Source organism: Macaca nemestrina, chromosome 8 (assembly GCF_043159975.1).
Source record: "Macaca nemestrina isolate mMacNem1 chromosome 8, mMacNem.hap1, whole genome shotgun sequence".
Classification (NCBI taxonomy): Eukaryota; Metazoa; Chordata; class Mammalia; order Primates; family Cercopithecidae; genus Macaca; species Macaca nemestrina.
Genome location: NC_092132.1, coordinates 117,868,630 through 117,881,325, shown reverse-complemented (window position 1 = coordinate 117,881,325; position 12,696 = coordinate 117,868,630).

Below are 12,696 nucleotides of genomic sequence, written 5' to 3'. Positions count from 1 at the left end.
TGTGTGGGACATGATAGAAAAACCCTAAAGTACTCTGAGACAATTATTAGTGGAAATATGGGTATTAAATGCTTTGTTACTGAGAGTTCAGAAGAAAATAAGGATTTTCTTACTGGCAACTGGAGAAAAGAGGATCTTTGCTTAGAAGGATTGTGTTCTGCAGTTATGTATAAATCAGACATTTTAAATATGTCAGTGAATATTTAGCTGAGGAGCTTTTCAAGCAAAATATTGAAGGCACAACCAGACTTCTTCTTAATGTTCATACTAAAATGTGAGAGAAAAGAGGTAGATTGTAAGAAGAATTAAGGGAAAAGAAAGCAAGAATTCCTGATTTGATAAATTCTCTGTCTATCCAGATTACAAAGAATGCTAAAATTGGAAGATTCGCTGTCAGGAAAGCATGCTCTGGAGAGAAGGTCAAGGGCGTGGCCAAATAAACTTTGATTCTTGGAAAGAATTGAAAGGTCAGAGTATTCTCTCATATACAGCTAATTGAAGAGATCAGGTATGCTATTAATGGATCCTCTCAGACAGCCCTGCAGAATCCAGAACAGACGGGGAGAGCTTTTTCTCTAATTGAGTAAATCTCTGTGACATACATCAGAGACACACAAGGTTCCTGAGAACTTTATACCAGCAGAAATGTTGCCAAGTTGGATTGAAAGAGAAGAGGGAGCATAAAGTAAAAGAAGGCTGTCATATCCCCAAAAATATACGGCAAAAAAGAGGCTGATAAAATTACTGAATAGGAAACATGTGTAACCTTTCATTAAAAAAAAAACAAAGGAAAAATGGCTCAGAAGACAGAGCCTAAATCCCAAAGGACAGTCATAAGCCCAGAGAATTAATTCTATCCTTTAATTGATATTGAAATTAGTTAAAACTATTTTTTTCCTTCCATTATATCACTTTTTGAAGGGGAACATCTCTATGCCTATTCCAACTGTATTTTGGGGAAAGGTAACTTGTTTCTTGAGTTTCACAGGTCTCTAGATGGAAAGGAATTTTTCTCCAGGTTGTATCATAGCCAGAGCCTCATGCTTACCTGATTTAGATGGTGCGATTTAGACCATTAAACTGATGAGATTTTGGACTTTGAGCTTATGTTTAATCAGTTGAGATTTGGGGGGATATTGGGATTGGGTGGAATTACTTTTCATGTGGAACAGATGTAAATCTTTTGGGGTCAGAGGGAAGAAATATCATGCCCTATACCTAAGATGTCCCTTTAATCCCAGGTCCTTTACATGTGGAAGAGGAAAGCAAAGGAGTCAAAGTGATATACTGTGAGAAAGGTTCATGTGAGCATTGCTGGCTTTGAAGATATAAGAGAGTCATGAGTTAAGGAATGCAGGTGGTCTCTAAAAGCCCAAAAAGGCAAGACAGTGGATTCTCCCCTAGAAGATCTAGAAAGTAATACAGTCCTTCTTATACCTCGATTTTATCCTAGTGAGATCCAATACAAACTTCTGACCTCCAGATGATAGTGTAATAAATCTGTGTTGGTTTTAGGGCACTAAATTTGGAGTGATTTGTTATAGTTACAATAGGAAACTAATATACCTATAAAGATCATTTTAGGGACAATTGGTAAATTTGAATATGGACTGCACATTTAATGACATTATGAAATTATTGTTCATTTTATGAGGTGTGTTAATATTATTGTGGTTATATTGGAACATATCCTCATTCTAGGATATATGCTCTGGAGTATTTAAGGTGAAGTATCATCAGGTTTGTAGACTTTTAGTTCTGCAAAAAATACACAGATATGCACACACAGAGGTAGAAACGGTGAGAGTGAGAGAGAGAGAAAGAGAGAAAGGAAATATGGCAAATATTAAAAATTGGTGACTCCAGATGAAGTATATATATATTTTTGTACAAATCTTTGAATTATTCACTAAGGCTTAAAATTTTTCAACATAAAATGTTGGAAGAAAAATCATTTGAGTTATCTGGGAAAATGCATAAGATGAAAGATTTTCTTCTTTCTTTATTCTTATTAATTAACAATGCAAAGTAGTAAATGATGAAGTGTCAAAATGAATGGTACTGAGAGGTTATAAAGATTCATAGATAGAAGAGCACAGTGTGGCCCTGAGTGCTGATGAAGGCCTTTTGGAGGAGGTAAAACATGAGTTGAATCTTGAAGAGTAAGTAGAGGAATGGGGATGTGCTTTCCATGAAAAGGATGCAGCAGGAGCGTGTGAGCTACGTGAGGGGCTGGGGGAATGGAAGAATGAGCCAAGCCGGGGGTATGGAGATCTCAATGTGCCACCCTGGAATATCAAGGAAAGACTCACAGAGTATGGGTCATTCTCCACACCAGGTCAGCTTCAAGAGGGAAAGGAGGTAACAGGTAGGGCACTTTGATGCCAACCAATCTGCATGACAATCCTATTTGAAGGAGATGGACTTCTAAAGATGAGCATTTTCAATGAATGAATACATGATATTTAGAAAAGGAATCAACCAGAAGAAAAACAGAGCTGTAAGATTTAGGAAGATCAGTTTGGTAGCTTGTGATGCATAAAAGAGACTTGGAGGAGTCTTGGATCAGATACTCGGAAAGTAGTTAGGATATTGTTTCTGTAATCTGGTGTGAGGGGACCAATGTCTTGCCCCAGCAGAAAAGCCAAACATAGATTTTTCTTTTTCTTCATTTCTTTTTTTTTGGAAGGAAGGGTTTGAGGAGAGGTTTTTATTTGGTCTGTTTTATTTAAATATGCTTTCAACTTGCCATCCTCCCAAAAAGCTTCCTTGTATCTATCCAGAAAATAGATAGAATGTTTACCTAGTTGGGGGAAGGAGCGCTTGGATCTTGCTCCTCAGATGGTCTCACCACTATCTTGTGCAAGTCCTGTGTTCTTTCCTTTTCTTCAAGGGGGCTGCCCTTTCGAATCTCAAAAGAAAGTGATTCCTTTCTTCCTATGCATACTGTCTGTCGCCCCATCTTTGAAATATTGAATGAAGGCTACCCTAGCTGAATGAATGTGGGAAGAGCCAAGGGATATAATAAACAAACAAGGGTAAAAACAACATAAATAGCATTCCAAAATATCAGTCCACCAAAATTAGAATAATATGTAAGAAATGTTTTACCATATGTAGGTATGAAATGCTATGAGAAAACAGAGAAATCTCCCAGGGCAGTGGGCAAAAGAAGGTGTTAAGAAGAGAGTCTCACAAATGAGAGTCAAATAAACAGAGTGACTATTTTATTTCACCCTTAAAGAATAAACAGGCGTTTATCAGGAGAGCAAGTCAGGCAAGAGGAGGAAAAACGAGAAGTACAACAGCAGCAGAGAAAGAGCAGAGCAGCAAGTAAGATGTCAAGCTCTGAAATCAGACAAGACAAACCTAGGTTCCAATTGCGATTTACCAGCTCTAAGCTGGGTAATCCTGGACAGTTAGTTAAGCTCTCTTAGCCTCAGTTTGCTCATTTGCAAAATGGGGTATGATAATACAGATTTTATAGCTTGTGTGTGAAGAAAAAAATAGATAATGCACATAAAATGCTAAGCACTAAACTAGCATTAACAGAATTAAGGTAATGACAGTAGGGGAGATAAGATTTGAGCTTTATTTTGGGCTGATGAAAGATTTGGTGCCTGACAAGATATGGGAAGAGTGGGGAACAGTGGAGATAGGAAGTGCATTAAAGATGGATTCCAGTCTGGGTAATGGCAGTGACCAGTTTAGGCAAGGAGGGCCAGGTTTCTGAGAAGCAGTGAAATCATTCTGGTTTACAGATGGTGAGACTGAGATTTTGTAGCACAGCCATGTGAAAGCACTCTTAGCTGCTGGAAATATGTATAATAGGACTGGGTGCCCTCTCCCTTTTCCAATACAAACTAATAATGCTGAATTGATCTTCCTAATGCAAAGCTCACACAATGAAAAGTCACTGATCACTGCCAAGCCTAAATAGCTCCAAAAATGTCAGAACGTAGAGTTAATTAAAACAGTGAATCATTATTAAACATATTTATCTGCATCGGAAACTATGCTAGGAAGTTATAGGTTACAGTGCCAACAACTGTCCATTATTTCATTATTTAATCCTCCCCATGGTGGACAGAGGGCATTTTAACATAAAAATGCATTGAAGTAATATTGGGAGAAGGAAAAAATAGTATTAAATGGGAAATGTATTTGTCTTGTTGCTGCACTTTGAAGAACTAAGATCCACTGTTTGCCTCCAGAATAGAATTGTTAGTGTGTCTTTCTTTGGCTGACTGCAGGATGCTGACCAGATAGAGTTATGAGCCAGAAAAAGGCAAAAAGAAGGAAAATGAAGAAATGCAGCAGATCCAGTGAGTAAGTACCCAGTTGAGGAGGTTTCTGTATAACATGGAAGGCCACATCATGGGCACAGAACATAATTCTTTTGTACCTTCTTTTTAACTTTCAGAATTTTTGTAAGCAATTACCAGGAAGAAGGAATTCTTCTGGTAATAGATTGTCCCTGTGTGCCATCCTGATATAGTAGAAGAGGAGAGTGATACAGGGGTCTGGCACTCAGGAGTGAAGTTAGGAGTTGAATGCAGTTTTTGGGGATCGTTGAAGTCAGAGATTTGGCAAAATCACCAGGAAAGAGCATAGATTGAGAAAAGAGATCTTGAAGGATATACCTGAAGACAAAATTAAGTTTTAATGTGGACGTGGATAAAAGAGTCACTAAATAAGACTGAGCAGAGTGCCTAGAGAGGCAGGGAAGAATCTCAGAAAAAGTGGTGTGAATGAGAAGAAAGAGAAAGGAAAACTTCCACTGGATTGTGTCATTGTTCTACTTGCAGTCATCAGCAGACCAAGTTTAGCCTCCTGGAGATGGCAGAAATCAGATTTTAGTAGGCTGAAGTAATAAGGAATTAGTAAAGGCAGCAAGCTCAGAACATTCTTTTTAGAAATGTGGCTGTGAATGTATGAAGTATTAATGGGATTATACTTAGAAGAAAACACTGATAAGAGGGCAGCAAATTGCTGACATAGAAGAGGGTGAAGCATGTTTACACGTAGAGGTGTCTATTTGCAGCTAAGGATGTCAGTGGATGTTTCTAATGTTGTTTGCATGTTTGCTGTGTCTTTAAGTAAAATAATAGCTTGAACTCTAAATTAGGCAGGCATTGGTTTGAAAAGATGCTGGTGTCAAAGCCCCAGATGTCACCTGACAGGTCTTGTGGAAAAGTAAACAAAACAAACAAACAAAAAAGGCGGAAACACATGTAGCATTGGAACTTAGCAACTGTCAAATAGGAAACTGTAGTTTTCAGTAGTCTTTATTCAACTCAGACACCTGTTTCCAGTGACAATTCTAAGGCCCCACATCCGCTTTGCTAGAACCGCACTGCCCTGATTTGCCTTTCCCTCTACTGGGAAAGCTGTTGTGATAAAGACATTTATGTTAACTCTCTTTCCTTCCTTTCTATAAATACATACCTATCCTTCTCTTTACTATATCCCTTCTTACCTTTGTGAGTGACAGTGTAACTTAGCTAACTCACTTATATGGCACATCTATTATATGCCAGTTCCATAAAACAGCTAGGAGATCAAGGGAAAATAGCTCTGGTTATGTTCTCAGTTACCAAATTTAAGTAGAGTGAAGTACATCAGAATCACCTAAGGAGATATTTCAAAATATACCTGCTTCTCAGAAATTCTGATAGGCTGCCAGATATTATAGCTCCTTCGTCCTCCCTCTCTACCTTCCAAGAATCACAACACCAGAAACCACTGGTAGTGTTAGAAATGTTCCATGCCTATCAAGGGTGTTGTGTGCCACTGATTTCAAAAGAGTGGGATACATATAAACACACTATTACAACACAGTAGCCTAATTTAATCTCACATTATTCGCTAATTCTTCAAGTGGACTTCTCTTGGGAAGGCATCAGATAAGCCACAAGGAGAGCTTTCTAAACAACTCCAAAGGTCCTTAGAACAATCAGGAATGAAAAGTCACAGGAAATGGCTGGTAAGCGGGGCCTTGGTGTTGTTTTAATTCACATATTCAAGGATATGCTACCTGGATATCTGGATTCTGAGTGATTCAACTTTTCTGAAGTAAGCAGTATGTGCTAGACCAGCTGAAATTCATTAATAAAACGAATTCTCTGTCAACAATAGTAATTGCTCTCTAAGCGGGGACCAAGGACACTAAACAGTGTGATAATCATGTTCTGCTGGGAGTAAGCCTGTGGGCTAGAGGGAGGGGCACACAGAGGCACATGGAATGACTCTAAAAAGAGTTAGGGAAACCTTCCTGTAGGCGGTTTTCTGTGACAATGAGTTTTTACAGTTCAGCAGAGGCATTAAACGCTTTAACAGAAAAGAATGGCCAAAAATTGAAACTCTGGATCATGGAAAAGTTGGTAGGTGTCTTAGTCTTTGATATGTTGCTGTAACAGAATATCACAAACTGAGTAACTTTAAGTGAATAGAAATTTATTTGACTTATGATTCTAGAGCCTGAGAAACCCAAAGTCAAGGGGGCCTCCTCTGAGGAGGGACTTCTTACTGCATGATTCCATGATTGAAGCAGGAAGGGCAAGAAAGCACATAAGAGATGAACAGAGACAGACGGACAAAGAGGAAGTGAGAGCGCGCCAAACTCTCACTTATAACAACCCACTCCTGCAATAAAGACGTTAATCCATTCACAAGGGCAGAGCCTCATGGCCTAATCACCTCTTAACAGTCCTAGTTAATACTCCCACAATGGTCATTAAATTCCAACATGGGTTTTGGAGGGGACATTCAAACCAAAGCAGTAGGTGTTTTTTTCTTACAGGTCTCTGGGCCCCAGTTACACTAAGCACGTCACACAGGCCTTGTCTACATTCTGCTTGATTGCAGGGACAGATCACATCAATCAGAAAATTCCCTTAGAGAAACTGATTCTCCCTAGAGTTAGAAACATGCTTGGATGAATTTTACGATGAGGGATTTTCAGATTCTGTACTCCCCCTTTCCTATTGGATTTACTCCAAAGGGAATGTAGAACAAAAACTAAGAATAAATCAGCCATTTTTTCTTATTGCAGCTGTGACGACTACTAAAAAGCAAAAGTCTACAAGAAATAACCTTGATTCATAATGCTATGCATACTGGGTGAATGGCTCAATAAAACACAATATTTCAGATGGATTGCTAGGCTAGGGTGACATCACAGGCAGGGATGAACAGAGAGTGCTCTATACATAACAATGCGGAGCACATCTTAGAATGATGAGGACTGTTAGCAATACGTTCATTGTGTCTTAATTGATGTAAATGGCCTTTGAGACATGTGCAATAGGAACACATTCATGAAGGAACACAAATAAAAAGCTCTGCTTTTCCCACCAGTAATGTTATTTTATCAAAAAAGAAGTAAGCCCAACTGAAGCTGAGAGTAAATAGATTTTTTGGAGGCATGTAGCAAACAACACAAAAATCTCAAAACAGAAGGAACAAAATAATTAACACTTCAGAATTACTTTTGATAGGGAGCAGCAAACATCTCAATTGAATCTGCCTCACTGTTTTCCAGAACTCTACAAATAACAAAAATCAGAAATCTGTAAACATAACTAAAGTCTGTCTTTAGACATTTCTACTTTTGCTAACATAGATCCACTATTTTCCTCTTAAATGCTAAATTGGTCTTTTTGATTCATAAGTCATACATTGAAATGGCAGTGGTCATTGCCAAAATCAAATAGTTCCAAATAATGTCAAAATGCAGACTACATAATAGCTAACTATCTATTAAACATTTTTTACTGAGCAAAGAACTGTGCTAAGGGACAATATATTATAGTGCCAGCCACTATATATTATTTCATTATTTAATCCTTATAAAAACCTCAGATGGCATTTATTATCCCACTTTTACAGATTAGACAAAAGCAATATTGATTATTAAGCAATTGCTCAGGGTTACATAAATAGAATGAAATAAAAACCAGAACATACACTCAAATGAAAATAAAACCAGAACATACTCTCAAACAGGGCTGTTGCCAATGTCCATGCTGGATGCCTGAACAGAATCTGACCAGAGAAGAACATTTCAATTATTCATTAAGTCAATTGCCGAGTCTCCAGTTCTATGTTCTACTCTGAGTTTGGGGATGGGCAGGCTGTGTGTGTAGGGCCCAGGGGTTCAGAACACATGGATATGGTTTTTTTTGTTTGTTTGTTTTGTTTTTTAAGTTTTAGTCCCATGTTGGATTCAAGGAATAAATGTGTTAGGCAATTAGTGAATAAGGAGTGTTTTCAAAATTGAAACAAAAATACAAAAGTATTGTACAATCAACAATGAGGAGTTCATCACCTTCCTCTTTCTGCACCCTTACTACCACCACAAGTCACAGAATAATTGAAGTTATTCCCCTTCCTCCCATGCGTAGAGCTCCATTCAGACTCTTTCAACCCCACATCTTTTTGATGAGACTAAATAACAAGAAGCCAAACCTCATCTAAGCTTGGAACACTGCTTAGATTCTGTGCCTTGACTTGAGTGACCATACCTGAGCCAGCACCTGGGCCAGTCAGCTTAGTTTGCCTGATCAGACTTCTAGAGCAGGACACCATAACAACCAGCATGACTCCCCTTTTTGGCAAGATTGTGTTGCTTCTCTCTCTTAGTAAACCTTAGTGCTGGGTTTGACCTCCTTATGAAAATCTGGAAAGGGAAGAAAAATATCAAGTTGCATGTCCTAGAGCCAGGAGGACTCAGAAAATGACGTGAAACTCAAGGCAGTAACTTGAGGAGAAGATTGAGGGGTGTAGACATATGGATGTGATGAAGGAGTTTCAAAGAAGAAAATGATTGTCAGAAGGAACGTAAAATGTTTATTTATTTGTTGATTTAACAAATGTGTCTACTTTGAATAAGGAAGTTGTGTCAGTCAGGAAGAAATGAACTAGTCATGGATTCTTTCCTCCAAGAGCTGCTAATCTCTTCAGAGATATCATGTATGGGGCATAGAAAACAAAAAAAAAAAAAAAAAAATAAGGCAATCAGCTAAGACTGTCTGTTCTAGTGGTGTTGGTAAAATGTTATGGACAATCCAGATCCAGTTCAAATGCAACAATTCTATGACCTGGAGGGCATCTCTCTAATATCTGAAAGATGGGTAGAAATTGGGTGTATGGAATTGTGATAGAATGGAAAAGAAGTTCTAGTTGGAAGAATTAACAAGAGCAAAGATGACATAATTTGGCATGTAAAGGGAAAAGCAGGTGGTTCAATTTGGTTGGTACAGAAGGCATGAGAGTGGGAATATTTGGAAGAAAGCCTGCCTCTGTTGTGCCATATATCAGCACCCAATACAAATGCCCTCCGTCCCTGCCACCCTCACCTCATGGTCAGCGTATACGCTGACTTACTATCCTTGACTTCTCTCACTCTCAGCTTCCCAGACTGGACTTTGTTCCTGTTTATAAGTGTTTGGTAAGCCTTCAGACCTATCAATTCCATCTGTTTAGGGTAGTGTCTGCTCCAAAGTACCATGAGAAGGTCAGTGATGACCTGGATGGTGGAACAGGGAGAGATGATATAAGGACCTGTGTAGATCCTGGAGCAGTGGCAGTCTCCTAGATGGGAGGTCACCTGATAGATGAGGCCTTCATCCAACACCTAGTTATTCACTTAGCCTGGGATGGCACAATTCTGACGGACACATCTGATGGGCTTTCACAGCTCAAAGGCTTGTCAGTTTATAATGAGCATGATAGAATCACACCACAGTGGTATTTCATGCCAATGGTTGGACCCATGTGACTTGGGATCAATGACCCCATTATTTTTAAGAGCATTGTGCTCTATCTGCGCTTTTGTCCTCTCTCTTATATTGTTGTTACTGTATGCCCCACTCCTCAGCCTCCTTTCCTGCTTCCCCAAAAGACAAGAACACAGATTATTGTGATTTAAGGAACTAAATGCCACTAAGTATCACGAAGGAACATATTTTCAACTATCAGATATTGTGAAATTTTCAGAAATATATAAAGTCCTGTAAGTCATGACCTCTAGTTTTGTGTTCCTTGGTAAGAATGTAAATTAGGTATACCAGATGCCTACTGTCACATCGTATTTGAAGGGATGTTATCCAAGATTCCTAACCCTCACCCCAAACCAAAGTTACTGGATATACTGACCTTCTCAAAGATCCCATTCCTGGGCAGAAATACAAAATGTCTTATAATCGATTCAAAGTTGGGGACATGCCCTCAGCTGGGCCAGTGAAAATAATTCTCAACACTTTTCTGGAGCTTTTGGGAAAATTTCCCACTGGCATTGCAAAATCAGTGAGATGCAAGCCTGGAGCTGTCTGTGTTCATCTTTGCCACCAATTTAAGAAGAATCTGTTTACTTGTTTACTAAGTTAAGAAAGAAGTACAGCTAAGAACTGGGATCAGAGAAGGAAAATGAGAAAGGGAGAAAATACAGCTTGGTGTAATTTTAGTCCTTGAAAACAGCCATATGTGAAAACAGCTAATTTCTGAGCTTTATCTCATGGACTCTGTAGTTAAAGTAGTCAACTTAGTTTCTTTTGTTATTATTTACATTCACATTCATATTTGTAGTTATTTTATTTTATTAAATTAAATTAATTTGATTTGGGTTACTTATAAATGAAACAACTTTAATGCAAATAGCTAGTGGATAATTTGCGTTTCTGAGAGTCTCCAGATAAGATGACTTGCATCAGAGAGACTGCACGTTATGGAAAAACATGACCACCTTGGGACATTTCTTTACCCATACCTTGCACCTCAAACCTCTGTGACCCTGACTCCTTGAATAATAGTCTTGTACATAGTAGACTCTCATTGTTTGCTTTGTCATAGGATAATAAAGGGTTGGGCATTAGAGGTCAGTGAAATAGCACAGCTTTTTAGGTTTGGAAGAACACCATGACTTATATTATTATTTATTTAATTATTGTTTTAGGGAAAGGGGTCTTGCTCTGCCCCCTAGGCTGGAGGGCAATGGTATGATCACAGCTCACTGCAGCCTTAGACTTCTGGGATTAAGTGGTTCTCCCCTGCCAGCCTCCCAACAATGGCTTATATTCATAAGATAGAAACAAATCTGTGTGCATTGAAAGACTCATACTATGGAATGATATAAAATAAGTAAACAATATAAAACTTTACCAATTCCTCTCAGTGGGAGCCATTGATTCCTGTCACCTGCAGGCTCAGCAACATTCCATTTCCCAGCTGAGCCTGACTGGGGCTGAGTGTGAAGCCTCAGCTCAACTAGCTGTCAACACTGGGAATTAGCCTTGCTTCCATCAAACCAGGTATCTGGGTAATTGGAGTAATTACGGGGCACGGGCTTGCCTACCAGATACTTGTTTAAAAAAATTTTCCTTACCTCTCTTCTACAAATTTAGGTTTAGCTCCAGGATTCCAGATTCTCACTGGGCTTTTCATGAACTTAAGGATGCCTAGCTGCTTCGCCATGGCTGGCTTCATCTATGGAATCAGATTCACATGCAAGCTTTACACAGGTAGGATCTTCCCTTATGCCTATGCTAGAGGCCTTGTGAATTCAGTAATTTGGATCATTTCAGGAGAAAGGGCAGGTAATACTTGGACTTTCTCTTTAATAGCCTGCATAATATTTTTTCTGGATTTTCTCAGATATTAACTACTGCCCACACCAGACACTAGTCACCATGCTCCTTTGAGGACTAAGCTGTTGCATCCTTTGGCTGTCTTCAGTCAGGCTCTGACTCGAGTGCTATGGTTTGGATGTGGTTGGTCCCCATCAAAACTGATATGGAAATTTGATCCCAGATTGGCAATGTTGGGAGGTGGGGCCTAGTGAAAGGTGTCTGGGTCGTGAGGGTGAATTATTCGTGAATGGCTTTCCCTGTATCAAGAATAGATTATTTTGACTAAAAGCAGTTAGTTAAAAAGAGTCTGGCTTCCTTGGTTTCTCTCTATTGCTTCTCCTTTTGCCAACTGATTTCTTTCCTTATACCACTTCTCTTCTGCTTTCCACCATGAGTTGAAGGAGCCTGAGGCCATCATCAGTTGAAGCTGCCCAATCTTGAACCTTCCAGCGACTAGAATCATGAGCCAAATAAACCTCTTTCCTTTTGAAATTACCCAGCCTCAGGTATGCTGTGATAGCAACACTAAATGATCTAATACACCCGGCCTGTACCATGACCAGCCCACCTTTCCCTTCTCCCCATCATTTTGGTTTCTAAGCCACAAATGTCAGGTATCTCTGCCTGATTTATCATGTTCAGGAGGCAAAGGAGCTTATTTTTTCATATAAAATCATAGCAATAGAATGGGGACAACTTCAGAAGTTATGACGCAATGTTTAGTTTTTATTTTAGTGAGAAATGGCGAGCTATCACATGTTTTTGAAGCATGTAGTAAAGATAAAAGTGATGAGTTTTCCCTTAATGCAGAAGTGATAATTAATGCATTCTTTTTCACTTCCTTTCTTAGAGACTTGTTCCTTCACCACAAAATCAGCAAGATATTTTCTTTAAGTAACACAACATCACATACACTTCACCTTAGGTGATTTGACCAGGGTAGAAACCTGACCAGAGCTGAATCTATCTGAAGAAGGAAAGCACAGAGACTGCATTAGTTAGACGAATGGTCAAGAAATGTTTTCTATATAAGGCCAGATGGTAAAAATTCTGTTTTTGTGAGCCAGTC